Genomic DNA, 12,236 nt, shown 5'->3' with positions numbered 1-12,236 from the left:
TTGGAGGAAGTGAGAGGAGTTGAAGGAGAAGTTGTTCAGTGTGAGAACAAGTTCAGTCAGACGGAGGAGAGTAGTGGTGGATGGGGATTGTTCGGGCCTCTGTTCGAGGAAGAAGCTAAGGGCCCTCAGACCATCCTGGTGGGGGATGGAGGTGTAGAGGGATTGGACGTCCATGGTGAAGAGGAAGCGGTTGGGGCCAGGGAACTGGAAATCGTTGATGTGATGTAAGGTGTCAGAGGAATCACGGATGTAGGTGGGAAGGGACTGGACAGGGGGAGAGAGAAGGGAGTCAAGATAACGAGAAATGAGTTCTGTGGGGCAGGAACAAGCTGAGACGATCGGTCTACCGGGGCAGTTCTGTTTGTGGATTTTGGGTAGGAGATAGAAGCGGGCCGTCCGAGGTTGGGAGACTATCAGGTTGGAAGCTGTGGGAGGGAGATCCCCAGAGGAGATGAGGTCAGTGACAGTCCTGGAAACAATGGCTTGACAAAGCATACTGCCTAACAGTGACAGGTATATTTCAATAATAACAGTGCTATAACTGTGTGAATTGAAAGCCATAAGTATCGTGCTATGAGGAATCAGGGGAGTTCCACGACTGGGCAGAGACTTTGCTGCCTCTTTAATCATTCTGAATTTCAAAGACTGCTTTAGCAGCTATGACCATATTCAGGAACAATTAGAGTTTCCAAACAACTAATGGAACTTAGGCAACGTCAACATTTGCAGACATGGTAGCGCCATAGAATATGAATAAAAAACAAAGATGTGCATTTATATAGTGTCTTTCATGACCTCAGGATGTCTCAAAGCACTTTCCAGCCAATTAAGTACTTTTGAAAGATAATCACTGTTGTAATGTAGGAAACCCCGCAGCCAATTTATGCACAGCAAGCTCCCACAAACAGCAATGTGATAATGACTAAACAGCCTGGTTTAGTGATGTTGGCCAGGATGCTGGAGATAGCTCCACTCTCCTTTGAAATAGTGCAGTAAGATTATTTACATCCACTTGAGAAGTCTCAGTTTATCATCTGATGCAAAAGATGACATCCTGGACAGTGCAGTGCCCTCAGTACTGCACTGGAGTGCTGCTCTTGATACTGCACACAAGTCTCAGGACTGGAACCTGAAACCCACAATCTTCTGACTCAGAGGTAAAAGTGCTACTCACTGAAGCTCGAATGAAGAGCGTATGGTCCATTTATATCACTCACCTGGTCCCATGTTAGGCCTTAGCTCTAAACACCACACTTAATTGTATCTTGCTTAAACATTAAAGTCATACACATGGGCCTGATGCTGTCTGTTCACTTGTGAAGTTAGTTTGAATCCCTTCCCTTCCAGCAGCAATTTTCCATTGGATCATCTACTCCCCTTGCCCCTGCTTCCATCTCTGACCTTCTACACAGAGTGGTGAGTGCCATTGCATTGACCAAAGACCATCAACAGGAACCAAAGGAGACCTGGCCCTTAAAATGGCTCAGTCCTCACTGGCTGAGTACTGTTCCTGCTGCCTGCTTGAAGTTAAAATCCACCCCAGGGTCTCATAAAATTATTCTTTCTCTTCAACAATGAAAGTTGTCTTTCAGTCACCACCATATGATTCCCATAACAAACTTTTAAGACTCTCTATAGTGTATTTTCAAATGAAGGGCACAATACAGAATAGTGGATAGTGACACTGAGGCTACTGTCATATAACTGAGGTATTGCATTGACAACATAAACTATGTCTGAACTCAGATTAAATTACAACTTCAAACTCACTCTCTATCAGTTTATTCAAACTTGCACTCTACTTGTTTCCATTCTATTTTTAGCTACTCCTCACAGCTTCACTTTTGCCTATGTGTTGTTGCATGATGCAATTTTCAAATTATTTTAAACACCTTATGGCAATGCGTATACTGTATATAATGGGTATACTGCATGATAGTTTAACGGGACACAGTACCCACAATATATTATTACAAAACTGTTTAGTGCAAGGTAAAGTGCTTTTTGGGAGAGGTGAGATACAAGTCTCCTGCTGCCACTCTGTCCCATTTATCTTTCCGTCTACCAGCCACTGCACAGAAATGGAGTTACTGAACCTAGACCTGTGAAAAATTGGATCACCAGAACTAGCTGAATGAAACCATTCATGGAGCTCTGAGACCTCTTGTTTCTACTTGTGTGCTACTGACATAAGGCCTTCCCTGCCGATGTGGGATACTATCACCCCATGATTGTCACAGGAATACAGAATATAGGAGCATAGATAAATAGAAGTGAAGATGCTGAGCTTAATGGGAGGTGTAGAGGGTGTGAGTGATCAGAGGGGAAACCAGCAAAGCAAAAGATGGGGCGACCCAGCTGATCTTAGTGGCAGGGTTTCAATTAAATAATCTACTGCAGACCACCACCTGACAGCCAACCAAATTGACAGCCTAAACAAAAACAGAATTACCTGGAAAAACTCAGCAGGTCTGGCAGCATCGGTGGAGAAGAAAAGAGTTGACGTTTCGAGACCTCATGACCCTTCAATAGATCTGGAAGTTCCAATTATGTGGAAGGGTCATGAGGACTCGAAACGTCAACTCTTTTCTTCTCCACCGACACTGCCAGACCTGCTGAGTTTTTCCAGGTAATTCTGTTTTTGTTTTGGATTTCCAGCATCCGCTGTTTTTTGTTTTTATCGAATTGACAGCCTGGCTGGCAAGCGGGAAGAGCACAAACAAGTGGCAGAAGCCAAGCTGGGAAGATGTGGGCACTGTCCCCAGAAGTGAGCGGAGCATGGAAGCTTTGGAAGAAAAACAGAAAAAGCTGGAAACACTCAGCAGGTCAGACAGCATCCATGGAGAGAGAAACAGATTTGACTTTTCAGGCTGATGACCTCCCATCAGTTCTGATTTACCAACCTGAAATGTTAACCCTGCTGAGTATTTCCAGTATTTTCAGTTTTTGTTTAAAATTTCCAACATTTGCAATATTTTGTTTTTGTATGGAAACCCAGGCGTTGAGTTGCAATCCTGATATTTTAACCTACCCACTCGCCAGATCTCTCTCGCATATGATTAAACTTGGCAGGGGTTAAAATTGAAGCTAAAGAGGCATGAGTAGGGCAGTCAGCTCCTCAAACATGTTCTGCCATTCAATTAGATCATAGCTGATCCATGCGAATGACATCAAGGCATATGGGGATAGTGTGGGAAAGTGGCGTTGAGGGAGATGATCAGACATGATCTATTTGAATGGCAGAGCAGGCCCGATTGGCCGAATGGCCCACTCCTGCTCCTATGTTCCTACCTCAATTCCATCTATCCATCTTCATTCTATATACCTTAATACTCTCGCTAACCTCAATTTTTTAATTTGCAGTTTAACCAGACGTAACAGCTGTTTTGAGAGGGAGAGTTCCAGATTTCTACAACCCTTTGTGTGAAAAAGTCCATTCTGACATTGTCCATCTATGTCCTAGATCTAATTTTAAGATCATAGCCTCTTGTTTTGGACTCCTCCAACAGGGGAAATCATTTCTCTCCATCTACCCTAGCAAAATTTTAATCATCTTAAAACCTTTAATTACAGCACCTCTTAATCTTTGATGTTCATGGAAATACAAGTCTCATCCACGAAGCCAATCCTCATTCTTGTAGCTCTGCATTGTGCTCCCACTGAGGCCAAAATATCCTTCCTGAAGTGTGGTGCCCAGAATTGAATGCTGTGGGCCAGATGTGGTCTCACCAGAGTTTTATACAACCGCAGCATAAGCTCCACTGCTTTGCATTCCAGTGCCTATCCATTAAAATGAATGGATGGGAAATTGTTTGTTGTGCAAGAACCAATTTCCCAAGATACAGGTGAGGTGTTGGAGCAGGAAAGCATGAGTGGTAGATTTATCCTTAACATTTCTCTATGCAGTCGACTGCTAGGGAACAGAGCATTTGCAATTGACCGCGGTCCTACAATGTAAAAGAACATTGGAAGTATTTGAAAAATCACATGTGTGAGTGGGACTGACTGGCACTGCTGGTATTCAGAAATGAATCCTATTCAGAAATTAGAAAAACTATGGGCTGGAGTTTCATGTATAGGCATGTCCTAGTCCTCCATAATTTTCATGGAGGTGGGACAGTTTTTCAAAGAATCATGGCTCACAGCACCTCAGAGATGCCATGAACCATAGTCTGCATGAAGGAAACTTTTCAAAATTTCTTATCCATGCTCCCATACCAAGCTGTGTCTCCCACCCACTCCCCATGGTTCCACATAACCTCCATGCCAAGCTATGCCTCTCCACCCACCCAAATGGCTGCTCATGCTCTACATCTGTCATTGGGAAAATGCTAGAGTCCATTACCAAGGAAGAAATAGCAGGACATTTGGAAAAGGTTAATGCAGTCAAACAGAGTTAACATGGCAGGGAAGCGAAATCATGTTTGACAAATTTGCTAGAGCTCTTTTAGGACATAACAAGCAGAGTTGATAAAGGGGAACCGGTAGATGTGGTGTATTTGCATTTCTAGAAGGCATTTGATAAGATGCTACATAAAAGGTTATTGCACAAGAAAGGAGCTCACAGTATTGTGGGTAATGTATTAGCATGGATTGAGGATTGGTTAACACGCAGAAGACAGAATCAGGATTAATGGGTCTTTCTCAGGTTGGAAAGACCTAACTAGTGGAGTGCCACAAGAATCAGTCCTAGGGCCTTAATTATTTACTATCTATATTATTGACTTGGAGGAGGGGGCAGAATGTAATGTATCCAAATTTGCTGACGATACAAAAATAGGTAGGAGGGCATGTTGTGATGAGGACATAAGGAATCTGCAAGAGAATATAGATAAGTTGAGTAAGTGGGCAAAAACTTGGCAGATGGAGTTTATTGTAGGAGAGTGTGAGGTCATGCACTGTGGTAGGAAGAATCAAAAGGCAGGCTATTACTTAAATGCAGAGACTCAAAAAAAGTGCAGCACAGAGGGATCTGGGTGTTCTTGTGCATGAAACACAAAAAGTTAGCATGCAAGTGCAGCAAGTAATTAAGAAGGCAAATGGAATTTTGGTCTATATTGCTAGGGGGTTGGAGTTTAAAAATAGGAAAGACTTATTACAGCTCTACAGGGTGTTGGTGAGGCCGCAGTTTGGTCCCCGTATTTAAAAAAGGATATACTGACATTGGAGGCAGTTCAAAAGAGATTCATTAGGCTGATTCCTGAGATGAAGGGGTTGACTCATTAAGAACAGCTAAACAGGTTAGGCCTTAATTCATTAGCGTTTAGAAAAATGAGGGGTGATCTTATTGAAACTTACAAGATTCTGAGGAGGCTTGGCAGGGTAGATGTTGAGAAGATGTTTCCACTAGTGTGGGAATCTCAAACTAGGGGACATAGTTACAGAATAAGGGGGCATTCATTTAATACTGAGATGCGAATGTTTTTTTTCTCTGAGGGTAGTGAATGTCTGGAATTTTCTACCCCAGAGAGTTGTGGAGGCTAGGTCACTGAAAGTATTTAATGAGGACGTAGGTAGACTTTTGAAATATGGCGGAGTTGAGGGCTATGATGAGCTGACATGAAAGAGAAGTTGAGGCCTGGGGCAGATCAGCCATGATTTTAATGAATGGCGGAGCAACTTGAGGAGCTGAATGGCCTATTCCTGCTCCTATTTCTTATATTTACATGTTCTTATGTTCTCATGCCAAGATTTGCCCTTCCACCAATCCCTGATAGCCCTTCATACTCAAGCATAATGAAGCTTAGCTGAAAGCCCAGACATCCATTAGACTATTGAAATAGCTGTGCCCCAGGCAAAATGTTGGTTGGTGGACAACCCTTCCTCTCTGACCTGTTCTGTCAATTGCACAATGTTTATACAAAATAAATAGGGTTCAAGTGCTTGCAGTTTCAGCTACTGATATTTTAAAGGGTCTGGATAATGGCTGTAGTGAAAGGATTTTTAAAAAGAAATTAGAAAGCCATGAGTGAATGACATTTCAAAGAAGATTTTCACACATTCTATTGTCACTATCGGGTTCATTGGTTCTATATAATGAGTGAATGGGCATGTAAGTGCCATAGCTTGGTGGAGGTGGTGGGGGTTATGAGGTGGCATGAGTTAGCATAGATGGGGTATGGAGAGTGTGTGAAGGTGAGGAGCTGTGAGAGATTATGGCTAGAGGGCTGTTCTTCATTTGGCTATCATTATTACAATTGGGACAAAGTCCCAAAGCACTGAGATGGACCTTTTAAACACCCTGGCTCGGTACTTGACAGCCCCTATGGCTGCCTCCAAACACTTTCCAGTGGCTCCGGTTTGCACCCACACCACCACCCCAAACCCCACCACCACCCCAGAATGAAATTCCTGTCTTTGCCGGCTCTTTCTCCTGAGGCAGGTAGACTGAGCCGGCAATTTCCCAAACCCCACTACCCACCTCTAAGATGAAAATCTAACCTATGTTTCTGGTTTTATTTTCCCAGGTGACAAGTTATGCCCAAAATGTTGAATAAAATGCTGGGAAACCCTCAGGATTATTGACTAGAATGACCATTTTTTCCACATTCTCTCCTCCTGATAACACCCAGTCCAGTTGGGGTTCAGTAACACAACTCCTGACCACCTAATACCACACCTAAGGGACCATTTATCACGTGTGACCCATGACATGAGTATTTTATGCTTTTTGACACTGACTAGAAACCGCCCTGCCTAGTCTGATCTTGTTTTCTCCCCATGTCCAGCGGAAGTGGGATTTTGAGAAGGAGCAGAAACCCAGGTTAATCACTCCCTAATCCAACACCAAGATCAATTGTCGCTGAGAAGAACAAAACATTTTGCATTCTTCACAAAGATAGGAATTTGTCCTTCAGCTTTTTTTTAAACACTTTGACCTCTTGTTTGAGACCAAATGAATGGATGGTTTAGTTGATGTATGAAATGTTTATGTGTCTCTCCTGTTTATGTATCAATAACAGTTTATTGCTTATAATGTTAATTTTGTTCATCAACGAACCTTGACTAAGGTGAGTGATTTACATTGGAAATGTTCTCACGTCAATGCTTAACATGAAGTATCAAAGAGGTTGTGACTAAGTCCATGGAAACCAAGACTATATGATCTTATCAGCATTTGACACCTCCAATGACGTACATTGTTCTGTGAATATCTGATATGTTTAAATAAAATCAAAAAACATTAATTAATCATAACTAGACAAGTATTGACTTTGCACATCACAAAGCAGAGTCTGGACATTTAGAGGTTAAAGTGCTGAATGCAGTAACTGCGGGCTAATCAGGGGGTGGCAGCTTTTATGTAAATAAGGGCAAATAGGGGTTCCTCAATGGCAGCTCATTCTTCAAACATGACAATTTTTCCACTGGATTCACTTCATTTGAATCATCCTTTCAAGGATCCAATCAGAGTAAAGCATTAGAGACAGCAGACAATTTTCAGCTGTGCTTGAATAAACAATATTTCTCTTGATTAAAATGGGAAGCAGAATTTTTTATGACTTGCCTCATGACTTGGTGAATGAAAGAAACAAAGGCAGACTTGCATTTCTCTAATTGTCTCAGAGCATCCCCAAGTGCTTTACAGCCAATGAAGCACTTTCTTGAAGTGTACTCTTCTAATGCAGAAAACATGGTGACCAATTTGTACACGGCAAAACCCCATAAACAGCAAAATGGCAATGACCAGAGAATCTATTTTTAGTTGTTGGTTGTGAGACAATTTTTGGCCAGGACACTGGGGAAAGCTCCCAGTTCTCCTTTGATATAGTGCCCTGGAAATTTTGCATTTACCTAACAGGGTAGATGGGACATCAATTTAACATCTCTCAAAAATGGCATCTCTAACAGTGCAGCTCTCTGTCAGTACAATACTCGAGTGTTAGTGTAGAATTTATACTCAATGGAATGAGAATCAGGAATGGGAATGGGGAAGACAGTAGCATAGTGGTAATGTCACTGGATTAGCAAATCCCACCATGGCAACTGGTGGAATTTGAATTAATTTAATAAATCTGGGATAGAAAGCTCCTCTCATGAAACTATCGCTGATTGTCATAAAAACCCATCTGGTTCACTAATATCCTTTGGGGAAGGAAATCTGCCATCTTTACCTGGTCTGGCCTACATGTGACTCCAGATCCACAGCAATGTGGTTAACTCTTAACTGCCCTCTGAAATGGCCTCACAAGCCATTCAGTTCAAAGGCAATTAGGGATGGGCAACAAAACGCTGACCTTGACAGTGACTACCACATACCAATAAAAATTTTTTTAAAATACCTTCTGACTCATAGGCCAGAGAACTAACTTGAGTACATAAGAATCTTCCATATGATTGAGAGCTACAGGAATCATTAGCCAAAGACATCCTTGCTGAAAAATTGCGTGTGTGTGTGTGTGTGTGTGTGTGTGTGTGTGTGTATCTGCTTAATTTATGCAGGTCATCCCTGCTTTTTCTCATGGTGCAATAGTCCACCAATACTCATTGGAAAGGCTACCAAAAAATCTAGTGAACAAGATATTGGAGGGATGGTGCTGCCAATATAGAAAGTACAAGAGAAGAAAACTGATGATGAAAGTAGACTTTTTTAAACTGAAACAGAGAGCTTCTTGCAAAAGATCAAATTCGGTAAAAAAAATCCATTCTATTGACTGTGTCACTTAAAAGCATTTTCACAATTGTGATGCTCTATAAGACCAGTCGTAGCTGTGTTAAGATCTTGTCAGGAGTAAATTATCACCAGGCTCACTTGTAAGGATAATTGTATTGTTCATTGCAGGTTCCTACATGAATTCCAAGGGAAAAGACTTTAATAACCTACCTTGCATATAATGAACTGAACTTGTCTGGGCTTAAGTAATAAATGCTTGCAATTTGCAGACACTATTATCATCCATTCCTCACTGCAAAGATCTGGCAAAATTCTGCGTGCTAGTGAGCTGGCTGAAATTTCTGATCAAGTAAGAGCAAACGGCATATTTTCTTAAATTAATTTTGGTTCAAATGATCAAAAAGGGGTCACAAATGGTGATTCGAGTATTGTGAAAAGGCCACTTTGTGCATGGCATCATCTCAGTCCATTATTTCCACTTCAAGGATGCTTGCAAGCTTGACATGAAAGCCCTAGACATCGACTATCGCACCTGGGAGTCACTAGCTGGTGAAAGGGGGAAATGGCAACACCTCCTGTGGGCTGGTGTGCACTAGCTCGATGACCAGTGACTACAGTGGCTTGGCAACAGGCACCAAGGCTTAAAACAACCCAAAACGTCACATGGCAGCTGCATGTGCAGCATTTGTCGCAGAATGTGCCTCTCAAGGATTGGCCTCTTCAGCCATCAGCCAATACACACCAAATGAAAATGCACCAAATGTCTGCTGAGCTGTGTACCCATCAGTTCACTAGATTGAAGGACGCCAGTTATTTCCTCTATTACAATAGTGACCGCACTTCAAAAGTACTTCACCAGCTATACAGTTCATTGGGTCATCCTGAGGTTAAGAATGATGCTATATAAATGCAATTCTTTCTTGTTTTCTTTCACTTCACTGTGATGCTGTTTTGTAATTCTCTCCAATTTATTGAATGAGCTGAAACTGGCCTTTTGAGGATTTAATTCTTTACACTTCCAATAAGCTAAGCATTGTGAGTAATCAGTTTAAAATGGTTGGCACTTTTTAGAAAGTGGAATCCATGCCTTGCCTGTCTGAAATACATAGGAGTCGTTGATGACTTTGGAGAAGTTTGGATCAGTTGTGGGACTTAGTAAAAGCTTTTATTCTCCCTTTTCTCTTGTTACCAAAGATTCGGCAATGACTTATGGAGGATGCAAAATCCTATAGGCTTATGGGCACAAATTGTATTCTGCACAGCAAATGAACAACAGCTTTGTCAACTCGTTCTAAGGATCGGTCACTGTTCAGTACTTGTGGAGGAAGGAATTGAAAAACAAAATAATAATGATAAAAACTCCACTCATGCAAACAAGGTGGGGCAGTGGGGGGTGTTCTATCCAGGCTGGTTTCTAATGCTTGTTTTTTATTCACTGTTTTGATAAACTCTTTGAAAGGGACGAATGCATTGTACAGAGCAGAAGATTTATTACCAGACAAGCCTTGTGGCTGTTCATCATCATGTTTCAGTACCTTGCAATGTGGTTCTTTCCAAGTTTGTTGATAGCTGTAATACAAAATATAACTGAAATAGATTGTTATGAAAGATATGCCTTTTATGTTTTTCCTTCAATTTATTCTGCTCCTCTACTGAAGGAGTAGTGGTTCCACAGGAGTCAATAGCCCATTAGGATATTCAACTAAGGAATCAAAGTCAAGCCTAATGCTAGCTTCAGCTGGTGTCCACATACATACACTTCCTAGCAGGAGTTACTAAATGGTAGTAGAACCCTCTTCTGCTTTATAGTCTCAGAGTTAGCATGCAGGTACAGCAAGTAATTAAGAAGGCAAACTGCGTTTTGGCCTTTATTGCAAGGGGATTATGATTTCACTCAGAAAACACATAAAGGAAATCTTCCCCACAAATAATTTGGGATCAAGGATTATTTGATTATTTATAAAACGTTTTTTTGCTGAATTTTATCCTAATCTAATTTAGTCGTATTTGTTAAAAAAGAAAACAGCAGATAGCTATTGAAAGGATATTCCAAGCTCCATATTCAAATTGAGCTAATCAGAACCTGTTGACAAGTATTAGCAAAGCTCCTTTTCTGTTCTAAAGGAAACTTCCTTCCTGCAACTACAAAAACTATATGTACATCCCAAGGTCCAATCAGCATTGACTGATGCACATGCCTTACATAACCTTATTGGACTCACACTGTATTTAATCATTCTTGTCATAAACATTTGTACACTCACCCTCACAGACTAACTCATGCTGTGTACATTTTCACTGTGCAGACAATCATTAACAGTGTACACATTCACTTTTCACTGTTTCATCAAACCCACTCTTACATATACATTCAATCTCACATACTCTTAATAATCTCTCAGTCTGAATATACTAACTCACACATACTAACTCACTTGCCTTAAGCTCACTCTCACACACTGTGCACATGTTTACACACAATTTTCTCTCACCCTGTTGGATTTTCATTACCACACACTGACTATCTATCACACTATATACATTCTCACTATCTGTCATGTTATTTGCTGCACATGCTCATTATCTTACATTGTACACATATGAGGGAGAATTTTAACTGGGTAGGCAAGGGTAAGGGTGAGCATCAAATATGCCTGATATTAGCAGTGCAAAGCCCAGGCGGTTTTAACTCCTTGGCCTCATCAGTTGCCAACCTGAAACAGATTGAGAGTGGCAGCTGACTAGTGAGTAGGCACAGGTGTGCAGGCAGCAGGAAAGTAATACCACAGGATGAGCAGTTAAAATCAGGATCAGCAGAAAGCAGGCAGGAAATTGTGGGTTTCGTCACCCTGTACACAGACTGACTATCTCTCACATTACCTCTTAAACTGTATCTACCATCTCATACACACACACAAATTTTCTTCAGTTCTCTGCTTGAAGACAGGTCTGACCTACAGCACCACACCCTCCACCATGGGTAGAGCAAGGAGGCAGGTCCCAAATCCACCTCAGCTGGAACAGGGATTGAGCCCCATGCTGTTGGCACCAATCTGATCCACACCAGACATCTAGCCAAATGAGCCAACCTGGAGTGGGACTTGAACACAGAGCTTCTGGATCACAGGCAGGGACACTACCCACTGCACCACCCATCTAAATAGGAATATAGTAATATAAAGCATAGGGACAGGAGGAGGTCATTTATCCCCTCCAGCCTGTTCTGCCTTTCATGGCTGATTAGTGACCTAATTCCAGAAACCTGCCTTTGCCCCATACTCCATAAATATCTTTGGCTAAAAATAACCATCAAGCTCAGACTTAAATTTAACAAGTGATCTAGTATCCATCAATTGCCGCTTGTGGAAGAGAGTTCCAAACTCCTACCACCCTTTGTGTTTGGAAGTGTTTCCAAATTTCACTCCTGAGCACAGCACTCAGACTATTGCACACACTCTCACTTAACACACTCATTGTCATACATATACACCATTTCCTTTGGTGCAAATTCTGGCGTACACAATATAACACCTTCACTGTGTATACTCAGTGGGGTGCACTCTAATAGTCTCACCGTCACAAAATCCTATAGTGTACATTCACTGAGCACATTCTCATTGTG

The 12,236-nt window shown here is 41.6% G+C and overlaps 1 protein-coding gene across 1 annotated transcript in view; it reads right to left on the bottom strand.

Annotated features, from left to right (window-relative positions):
- Window positions 1-12,236, bottom strand: part of LOC121288169 (carbohydrate sulfotransferase 12-like) — a 372,813-nt gene that overhangs the window by 235,713 nt on the left and 124,864 nt on the right. The gene's annotated exons all lie outside the window — the stretch shown is intronic.

The sequence above is a fragment of the Carcharodon carcharias genome, chromosome 15 (assembly GCF_017639515.1).
Source record: "Carcharodon carcharias isolate sCarCar2 chromosome 15, sCarCar2.pri, whole genome shotgun sequence".
NCBI lineage: Eukaryota > Metazoa > Chordata > Chondrichthyes > Lamniformes > Lamnidae > Carcharodon > Carcharodon carcharias.
Note: the sequence above shows the minus strand (reverse complement) of the source record. Positions and strands in the feature narration are given on the sequence as shown.